The following is an 11,400-nucleotide window of genomic DNA, read 5'->3' as shown; positions in this document are numbered from 1 at the left end:
GGGAATTAGATCACATGCCTATTCCTGAACTAATTTCTGGCAAGTAGGATACTTTTAGATCAATCAGGCCTACCTTCGAGATGAGGCCAATTTCCTAATTCACTGAGAGAGGAGTGGAATGGGTGTTGCAGAGTCGGCAACAGTGTCTGCAATGTGAGCTCCAGACCTGGTCTGATAAGTGCCCAGCAAGCATCTCCCAATCTTACCATCCACAGTCATATTTGGTGCAACATGTCCAAAGCTGAACTCATGGTCTGCTTCTAGAAACTGCTCTTCCTCCCATGTGCCTTATTTGGAAAAATACAAAACCAGAACTCAGAAAATAACCTTCAACTCCTCTTACTTCTTCACCCTCCCCATTGCCCAGTCAATCATCAAGGCTACTGCCCGCCAGTATCCTCAGCATCACCCTATTTCATCCCCTCATTACTCCTTACTTGAATTATCATAATATCCCCTTACGTGGCCTCCTTTGACCCATATCCCCATTTGCTACCAGAAGTATGTTTCCAGATGGAGTAATAAGGGAAAGAAAGCTCATGTCATTACTTTAAATAACTTCCATTAGTAGCTCCCCATTAGCTTCTGGATACAACTCATTTATTCATTTATTCAATATATACTTACTTGGGGTCTCCATAAGACAGAATCTGGGCTCAGTGAGATGGATAAAAGGATGAATAAAATCAATGGGGTCCCTGCCTTCACTGGGGTTTACAGTCTAGGGGACTTTGGAGGGCATGGATAGGAGGCACCTGGAGGGAAGTCCTGATCCAGTTTTTATAGTAAATCAGCACTTTGAGCTTGCACGTGGGAGGGAGCTGGGAAAAGAGCAAATAGCAAGCAGTGTCCCCAGCTCCCAGTGTCCCCAAAATTTCCTGAACCTTAATAAATTACTCATTGTATTGTCCTCATAAGCGTTTGATTATGTCCCCATCTCTCCATTTAGACTATTGTCTTGTTCAACTTTATATCCCCAAAGACTAAAATTTCTGTGCAGCTTATTTTTCATTTCATCAATCTGTTTATTTATACCCTGCCTTGGTTCCCCCCCCCCACCAAAAAAGTATTTGGGGCTGCCTGATCCACAGTAGAAATGCAACAAATATGGAACAATTTTACAAGTAAAAAGACCCCGAGACCCAGAAGCTTAAACCTGTTGACCAAAGTCAACCAGGTAAAATTCTTCTGAAAACTTTTCCTGTGAAAGTTGGAAGAGTTATCACGAAAGGCAAGTTCTCAATCATAGGAAGTATCTGAAGACAGGCTGGATGTTGTGGGTCATCGGTTATTCTTAGGTTCTTGTGGTCTTGTCCAAGCTGTGATTCTACAAAGCACAGTACAGGTAAGTGATTTACAATACCTTAGAGAAGTTCTTAACTTTAAATACATTTTACAGTGATTTTATCTCTCAAGTTCAAGATTTTAGGTATTTTAGGGAATTTTTGGTTAATACCTATAAATAATATTTATATAAAGTTTAATAGTCTCCAGGCCAATACATACTCTAATGAGAATCCAAAAGTATGTTTACCTAGATAAATTTACCTTTTAGAATATGAATGTGGGGCTTCCCTGGTGGCGCAGTGGTTGAGAGTCTGCCTGCCGACGCAGGGGACACGGGTTCGTGCCCCGGTCCGGGAAGATCCCACATGCCGTGGAGAGGCTAGGCCCGTGAGCCATGGCCACTGAGCCTGTGCTCCGCAACGGGAGAGGCCGCAACAGTGAGAGGCCCGCATACCACAAAAAATAAATAAATAAATAAAAATAGAATATGAATGTGTATAATAAAGATAGCACATTTTGAATTTTGTCCACAAAAGCAGTTTCAAGTGAGTGAGTTGTGCTAAATGGCTTTAAAGAATAATGCAACTTCTGGAAATCCCATGGAGGCAGCCAAAGTTGTCAATGAAATAAGAATTAACCTTGAGGGATATTTTAATATACGAATGCTCCTAATGAGTATGCTAAAATCATGTGAAATATCTCTCATCAGTATCAACAATTTGTGAGGCTTATCACGTGGATGGAATACTGAGGATATGAAGGCATTAAATGTCCAAAGCCATTGCCTTAGGATGCCCCTTGGATTCTTAAGTGCAATTTTTATTTAATTGGAGTTCATAACTTTTCACTGGACATTCTACCTCCAAATTATAATTAAAGTAATTGTGAAAATTATTGTTCTTATTTTGACTGTGTGACCAAAATTTCTGCCATACATTTTGTATGGAGCAGGGTGAAATTATTCTGTAAAAAAATAAAAATAAAAAAATAAAACTTTGAAGACATTTTGATAGAATTTACCTCTCCTAAAAACTTTCTGGTCTAATCCACGATATCTAGCTGAATAGCATTGCCTACATTCTTCTTTATCTATTAAAGAGTTATTTGTAGACTCTACGATGAGCCTTCTCCTACCTTTCTAGAAATGCCAGAAATACTACTAAACCCATGAGATATAGTAATATTTTTCTAAAAAACACCTAATCAAATTTCTCCTTTCCAGGCATTTTCTTCTTTGTGGAAATGAGCTGCAAAAGACCTGGCAATTCAACTCTCAATTATAAACAAAGCCTACTTATCTTAAAACTTGGTCAAGGCAGAACTCAGTCCACAAATCTCTTTTCAAATTGTGCCTAGTAATTTGCTTTGTGTTTGTGGAAAGACACAGCTTGTTAATAGTAGGGCTCAACTGCTAAACTTAGAAAGAGAGTCCAAGAGGAAGAACCCAAGGTAAACAGAAACTTCCAAAAGTTGTAAATAACAAAAGACACACAGATGAGGTGTGTTTCATTGAGTTGCCACATCATAGGCTCATAGTAAATTAGTACAACATGGCTCAAGATCTATGTGTACAGTTTCTCCTATTACCTAACACAATGTAGACACACTTATCACACTCCAATCCTTGCCTTCAACTAAGAAAAGTAAACAGTGTCATGACATCATTCACAGCCAATCACAGCACAGCCACGAGGACGAAGGAAGTGTTGGGAGAGTCCTTTTGCAGCTGAGAGACAAGGTGAGAGACAGTATGTTTGATAAGTTGTCCTAACACATTCCTTGGGGGTTCTGAGCTGTATTTATAAAGTAACATTTGTTGGTGGCTCAAAAACTGTCCTAGGAGGTGGGCAATATGTCACGTTCCAAAGAGGAGTGATTGTGGTGATGGACCTAAGGTGACCAGGAACAACCTTTGTTCACTGTTCCATCACATGGCTCTATAATAAATATTAGTCATCCAGTGTACACATAGGATATGGTGAGGCTTCCTGTTGAGGGCAAAACCTTCTTCCAGAGATCAGAGTACACTCCCTGTTCTAGGCAGATCCCTAATCAGATTTACTATCTTTACCTTGGAAAAAACCACGGCTTCCCCATTAAGTAGAAGCTGTCACAGAGCAGCAGCATTGGCGCCTATATATTACAAGTTCTCCTTTTTCCTTCTGAGTCCCAAAGAGTTCATGGTTTCCTGGTTTTGATTAAACCAGATTGTATGTTAAAGTTGTGCTTCTCTCCCTTATCTAGCCTCCCCTAATTTAATGTAAAATGTTCCAAATGATCTCACCCTGTGGCTTCATTGACTAGAGATACTGCAAAATCAGAAGGCACCTCTATTATACTAGGAGGCACACGCGCATTTTATCAGACTCTATCTCTTCTGTTCTCTACGAGAACACAGTTCTCTCAACACAGGTTTGTAGATCCTTTACTGGACTTCAGAAGTTTAAAAAAAAATAGACACTATGATATCATCAACCACACAAAATATTGTATTATTTCTTTGGCTGATTTTTACTTAAAAATGTAAATATAATGTGGTTTTGACTTTTCCCCTACAATAGAATAGCCTGTTACCTTAAAAATTCTCAATATAGGACACATCATATGCTATCTCTTCCTATTCAAAAAAGTAACAGTGAGTTAGAACTGACAGAAAGAACTGACACTTGATACCTACTTGGGATTTATGGAGAAACAAAATAACATGTTATATACACAGAGCAAATCCTCTGAGCAGCTTTACTGACCAGCCATACACCCACTTTATAGATACTGCCTCATAGAGGATGAAGCCTGAGCCAAGTTAGATCCTTTCATTGTGACTGTTGCCTTTCTAAGAAGGATTGTAGAGTTTTAAGGAAGGCCAAGCACCCTGTTTGGGCAGCCTGGTGACTGTAGCAAGACTTTCTCTTAGACCCCAGCCCATCCTTCACTCTCACCAGGCACTTCACACTTGCTCCAATCCTCCTAGATGGAGCGAAATATTAATAATTAGAACTCATTGGGTAGCTGGAGTCTCTTGGTATATTTTAAATTCCTCCGCCTTCAATAAAAAGCTCTCTCAGTGACACTGACTGGCATTTAATAAGATGTACAGCTGGTTCTGCATATAAGGTGCCTGAAAGTTGCCACTGTGTCTTAACAACAAGTAAAAAGCCGAACAGACTGAAAAATCAACAATTCTTCCTGGATCCTTAAGAGCAGGGAGGACACAGGGCTAATCACTGCCCCCAAGATTGAAGAGAGAGACATGCGAACACAGGGAGCTGCTGCTTACCAGAACAGAGACTCAGGAGTACGTCTGGGTAGGAAAATTCCCTGATCTGTAATTAATGAATTGCTGGAGGCTGAGTGAGAAAAAATATGAGAGTTAAAAACTCCAGGGGCACCCAGTCATACGGGGACCCCAACAATATTGTAAGATTTACCTCCAGGAGCTTGACCAGTTTCCCACAGTAAATTTGGGGGGAAATCCTCTTGAGCTCCCTGCAGGAGGAGGGGAAAATAAACCATTTTGAAATATGCCAGAGCATTTTGTTCCTAACAAGCCCTGCCCTCAGGTGGCACTATTTCACCAGACCCTACCTGCTAGGGTATTATCACAACCTAACTGACATGGGGAAGGGAAATACCCAACTCCAGCCCACTCTAGCCATCCTGACCCACCTAAGAGGGGAGAAAAATACAGAGAAACACTTTTGAAGTCCATAGTCTAGAAGCATAGGCTCACTGAAAGACTGAGATCTAATCATAGGAGTATAGAACACTTCCCCTCTCCCCACACCTCACTGTCACATTACTAAAGGTTTATTTACAGCAGTTCCTTTTATCTAGTACATTATGCCTAGCTGTCAACAAAAACATACAAAGCATACTACAAGACAAAAAATTTGAAGAGATAGAGCAATCATCAGAACCAGAAGTGGCAATGGTATTGGAATTATCAGACCAGGAATTTAGAACAACTATGATGAATATGCTAAGGGATCTAATAGATAAAGTAGAACAGGTGGGCAATGTAAGCAGAAAGATGTGAATCCTAAAAGAAGAACCAAAAAGAAATGCTGGAGATCAAAAATATTGCAACAGAAATGAAGAATGCCTTTGATGGGCTTATTAGTAGACTGGACACAGCTGAGGAAAGAATCTCTAAACTTGAGGATATCTCAGTAGAAATCTTGAAAACTAAAAAGCAAAGAGAACAAAGACTGAAAAGAAACAGAACAGAATGTCCAAGGACTGTGGGATAACCAAAAAGGATATAACACATGCATAATGGGAATATCAGAAGGAAAAGAAAGAGAGATAGGGACAGATAAAATATTTGAAATAATAATTTCAAATTTCTGAAATTCATGAATGGTATTCAAAAACTGAGAATTTCCCCAAATTAATGTCAACACAAACGACATATCCAGGAAGCTCAGAGAACACCAAGCAGGATTAAAAACAAACAAACAAACAAACAAAAAACAAAAAAACCCAAAACTATACCTAGACATATCATTTTTCAAACTACAGAAAATCAAAGAAGAAGAAAAAAGTCTTGAAAGAAGCCAGAGAGAAAAAACCTTGCCCACAGAGGAACAAAGAAAGATAAGAACTACATCCAACCTCTCTAGAAACCATGCAGGCAAGAAGAGAGTAGATACCAACCTAGAATTCTGTACCCTATGAAGTTATCCTTCAAAAGTGAAGGAGAGGGCTTCCCTGGTGGCGCAGTGGTTGAGAGTCCGCCTGCTGATGCAGGGGACACGGGTTCGTGCCCCGGTCCGGGAGGATCCCACATGCTGTGGAGTGTCCGGGCCCGTGAGCCATGGCCGCTGAGCCTGCGCGTCCAGAGCCTGTGCTCCGCAACGGGAGAGGCCACAACGGTGAGAGGCCCGCGTACCGCAAAAAAAAAAAAAAAAAAAAAAAAAAAAAGTGAAGGAGAAATAAGGACTTTCTCAAACAAAAATTGAGAAAATTTGTTGCTAGTAGACCTGCCTTACAAGAAATGTTGAAAGAAATTTTTAGAGAGAAGAAAAATAATATAGGTCAGAAACTCAGATCTACATAAAGAAAGGAAGATCATTGAAGAAGGAATAAGTGAAGGTAAAAAAAAAACCTTTATTTTACTTATTTTTAATTGATCTAACAGATAACTGTTCAAAATAATAATAGCAACAATGCATTCAATTATGTATGCATGTGTATATTGCTCATGCATATATATGCTTATGGATGCGTATATATAAATGAACTGAATGACAGCAATGATAAAAGGGATGGGAGGGAAGAATTAGTATTATTTTGTTATTATAAAGTACTCACACTACCCATGAAGTGGTAGAGTGTTATCTGAAAGTAGACTTGGATTAGTTGTAAATGTATATTGCAACTCTAGGGCAATCATTAAGAAATGGAAAAGAAAAAGCATAACTGATATGCTAAGAAACAGGAGAAGATGAAATCACATAAAATGCTCAATAAAACCACAAAAGGGGGCTTCCCTGGTGGCGCAGTGGTTGAGAGTCCGCCTGCCAATGCAGGGGACATGGGTTCGTGCCCCGGTCCAGGAAGATCCCACATGAGCCATGGCCGCTGAGCCTGCGTATCCGGAGCCTGTGCTCCGCAACGGGAGAGGCCACAACAGTGAGAGGTCCGCGTACTGCAAAGCAAAACAAAACAAAACAAAACAAAAAAAACACAAAAGGCAGAAAAAAGTGGAAGACAAAAATAGGAACAAAGAACAAGGACAACGAATAAAAATCACAGTAACTAATATAGTAGCTATTAATCCCACTATATCAATAATCATTTTGAATGTCAGTGGTCTAAATGCACCAATTAAAAGACAGAGATGGTCAGAGTGGATACAAAAACAGGACTCAACTATGTTTTCTACAAAAATTCCACTTGAAATGTAAAGGTGCATATAGATTAAAAGTAACAGGATAAAGAAAAATATACCATGCTAACGTTAACCAATAGAAAGCAGGAGTAGCTGGACTTCCCTGGTGGCGCAGTGGTTAAGAATCCACCTGCCAATGCAGGGGACACGGGTTCGAGCCCTGGTCTGGGAAGATCCCACGTGCTGGGGAGCAACTAAGCCCGTGTGCCCTCAACTACTGAGCCTGCACTCTAGAGCCCGTGAGCTACAACTACTGAGCCCTCGCTCCACAATTGCTGAAGCCCACACACCTAGAGCCCGTGCTCCACAACAAGAGAAGCCACCTTAATGAGAAGCCTGCACACCACAACGAAGAGTAGCCCCCGCTCACTGCAAGTAGAGAAAGCTTGCATGCAGCAACAAAGACCCAACATGGCCAAAATTAAATAAATAAATAAATTTATATAAAAAGAAAAGAAAGCAGGAGTAGCAATATTAACTTTAGACCGAACAGAAATCAAAGAGGGGCATTACATAATGGTAGGGGCCAAGTCTCTGAAAAAGATGTAACAGAGCGTCAAACCTCATGAGACAAAAACTGATAGGAGAAATAGATGAAACTACTATCATAGTTGGAGATTCAACACCCCTCTAAAAGAAGTGGACATACCTATCAGACAGAAAATTAATAAGGATATAGTTGAACTCAATACTTCTATCAACCAACTGGATATAATTGACTCTTTCATAAAACAACAGCAAAATATATGTTCTTCTCAAGCTCACATGGAACATTCCCCAAGGCAGGCCACATTCTGGGCTATAAAATACACCTTAGCAAATGTAAAAGAATAGAAATCATACAATATCTGCTCTTGGACCACAATGGAATTAACTAGAAATCAATAACAGAAAGATAACTGGAAAATCCCAAAATACATGGAAATTAAAAAACACACTTCTAAATAACACATGGGTCAAAGGAGAAATCTCAAGAGAAATTAAAAATGAGATTTACATCTACCACACACCTAAAATCCAGGATTGTTCTTGGCCAGAAGTCACTCACAAGCCTGAGCAACTGCTCAGATCACTGAGATCCATCTATGGACAGTACCATCTTACCTGTACCTTAGCCCTCAAGCCAGCCATCACTGTTTCCTTTACCTTGGTTTGCCTACTTCCCTCTAATCTCTGGGAAACTCTTCCTACTTTACTGATCTCCCTCTGTTCTCTATAAGGCGAATGTCATGTCTCAGACCTCCAACCACGTATGCTATCACAGTCAGGACCAACACCAGGATGCTAGGACGCCCAGGCCTAACTATCCACCCTCATCTCCTTCAGCTTTGTAAGGGCTGCTCTGAGGCCATTGTAGATTTGCCCATTTGACTTTATTCTGATCTTGTGTCCAGAGTTTAATGGGGGGAAGGTGAAGGTACCTTCTGTCAACCTCAAAACCTATGGTCCTCAGTCAAAAGGATTTCAGGGACAACTGATCCCGGAGAGCATCCACTCTTTTCCATCCTTACCCCCAATCCAAGATTTTATCTGAGCATCATAAAATAATATCAACAGCCCTTCTCTGTTTCAGTCAGTTTAAGTCAGTGATTTAGTGATTTTGCACTTCCTGATACTTTAAAGGACTTTTGAAACAGAGTCCTAAAGTTTCTTTTGACCTTGTTAAAAGAGTTGTTTTGGAACAACTTTAGAAAAGATTCCAAGATGGGATTGGGAGAAAAGAGCTATAGACATAATATGTTTTATATTCAGAGTTTCTTCATATCAGATAAGATTATTTTATAGAGAATTTCTCTTTTATATTCTTATTTTTTAAACCATATTTTTCTTGCTGAGATGTGTCCAATGGAATTACTGAGCCCTAAACTTCTTTCCTACAAGGGGCAGAAAGTGTACTTCCTAGAGAGAGATGACATCTCTGAAATGGAGCTATTTGTGGAAATTCTTAAGTCTCTCAGGGGGACTTTTTCTTTCACTCAGAAGGATCGACCACAAAGCAGGTGGTCCATGCTCTGGTGAGTTCCAGGGCTAGCCTTTGACAAAACTGAGTAACTGGCAAAGTTAGACTTTGCCAAATCCTCCTACACATCCACACCCACGGCCCAGACATACACCAAACACCACGAACCCTAGTCTGGCCAATGTCCAGAAACCTCCCACCTTCCTTCTCCCCTTTCTGTGAAAATATCCCCTCAGGAGGCTTACCTACTCTAAATAGAGAAAATAGGATCACATTACAGAATATTGAAAGTCATTGGAGGTTTTACAGTTTTAAAAACACTAAAAGTCATCTAGTAGAATTCTTTTCAGAGTTGTTCATTTGTAATGTTTTAGCTGCAAAACTCTTTCTTCAAAAGAAAACTTGAAAGGAAGAAAGCAAATAATACAGATTATGAATATATATCAAAGAAAAGCAATATATACACAAAAAATCAATATATAAATAAGACAATCAAGAGCTGCTAGAGCCCTCTCCTTCCCTAGAGGGGAAACTGAACATCTCCAGGGTTAGAAAACTACCAATCTAATCCAGTCTCTTCAATTCACAGATGACGATCTTGAGCCCCAAATTGAACCAACTTGTCCAACATTGCCCAATGAAACGAAGACAAGGGTCAAATGCTCTTCAGGGACATGTCCTTACTATCACCGAGCCTGACACAGGTCCTCAGAGATCCTGCAATAAATGTCAATTATCTGAATTCAACAATTTATGCTATGGTGTTAATGGCTGGCACCATCTTTATACATTACCCCTCTTAGCGGTGTTTGCTTTCATTTGAACAGGATTCCGTTCCTTAGATCAAAGAAAGGAATATCTAACAGCAAATATCCAGATGTCACGATAGTCTTGTTGGTACAGAAAACTGAGTGTAGAATAAAAAAAACCTCCAGAGAGGGCTATACTGTCATTTGAAAATCATGTACAATTTTATAATATAATTTGTGTGCTGGGTCAGGGGCCGGGGAAGAATCAAAAGCAATACTTGTTGTTTTCATAAAAGTATCTAAAATAAGAAAACCTAAACCAAAGCATACTGACTGGTCCGATGTGCTAAAGTTAGAATGAGGAAATATTCAGAGTTGGCCCTTCAGGGTAGGACATGTTTGTTAGCTACTTGTGATGTTAGCACCTGTGTGGTACAATACACTCTATGTCACAACATGAGCAGAATGTTTTCTGTTTCAAGATGAGTGTAAGTTTTATTTTAAAGTTTGCCTTGATATTACAGTAATATAGTACAAAAATAAGGCTTTCAGGCCTTCAAAATGTATTTCTGTCTCTTATTCTATTTCTTCCTGCCCATAAATTGAGAAAGTTGCAAGAAATAAGTGGGGGTTATCGAAGTAAATGATGGCAGGTATTATACTGTGAACAAATGCATCAATGGAAAATCAACAAAAATTCCATTTCTTGGAGATTTAGAAAAATTGAGTCTTTGGAAAAAACAACTACACTACCCATCACCACCAGCAGCCTCACTCATTACGCAACCAAGCTGAGGATATACATTCCCTTCAGTCCTTCTCCTTTTTACATTGTTACTATTATTGGAGTGTGGTTTGTTACAATGGGAAGAAAAAAAGAAACTCATGTCAATTATGGTTTCTCATTTATTGCAAAAAAAAAAAGAGATTTAACTTCCCAGTGTGTTGTAAATCCCAACACTCAACAGCTCTGTGTGACTATCATCTTGATAGTCAAAATCATGCAAATCTAATATAAAATGCTATGAAGTTGTTTATTTTTCTTCAATTCACTGGTGTCGGCAACACATGAAATTGAATAAGGAAGTCACAAGGGTGGTGAAAGTTTTCTATCTTGAAGTTAGAAGTTAAAAAAAAATCCATTTTACATTCTGTGTTCTGTCAAAGCTATAGCTGGCAAGAGAATTAAGAAGAAATTCCAAATTATTTTCCTGTCCAATTCTACCATCAAATGACGAACATCAGTTTTTGCTCTCAGTCAAATCATTGTCCTTTTCAGCCATTTTGATGGCTCCATCAAAAGGGTGTTCTGTTCAACTGTTTGCTCATGTGTCCAAAGATGGTGGGGAGGGAAAAATTCTATAGTGGATCCTTAGACAACGTGGGTTTGAACTGCATGGGTCCACTAATAATGGATTTTTTTTTCAAAAGTAAGTACTACAGATTACAGTACTACATGATCTGTGGTTGGTTGCATCCAGGGATTCAGAACCACGGATACAGAGGGCCAA

The 11,400-nt window shown here is 39.4% G+C and overlaps 1 long non-coding RNA gene across 1 annotated transcript in view; it reads right to left on the bottom strand.

Moving 5' to 3' along the window:
• Positions 1–659: 659 nt before the first annotated feature.
• LOC132491325 (uncharacterized) overlaps positions 660–11,400 on the bottom strand; it is a 32,726-nt gene continuing 21,985 nt past the window's right edge. Inside the window, exons 2-4 of the long non-coding RNA XR_009532656.1 lie at positions 4,716–4,773; positions 4,565–4,634; positions 660–1,327 (exon numbers count right to left, since the gene is read on the bottom strand). This is a non-coding gene — a long non-coding RNA (uncharacterized LOC132491325). The remainder of the gene's footprint in view (positions 1,328–4,564; positions 4,635–4,715; positions 4,774–11,400) is intronic.

The sequence above is a fragment of the Mesoplodon densirostris genome, chromosome 5 (genome assembly GCF_025265405.1).
Source record: "Mesoplodon densirostris isolate mMesDen1 chromosome 5, mMesDen1 primary haplotype, whole genome shotgun sequence".
NCBI lineage: Eukaryota > Metazoa > Chordata > Mammalia > Artiodactyla > Ziphiidae > Mesoplodon > Mesoplodon densirostris.
Note: the sequence above shows the minus strand (reverse complement) of the source record. Positions and strands in the feature narration are given on the sequence as shown.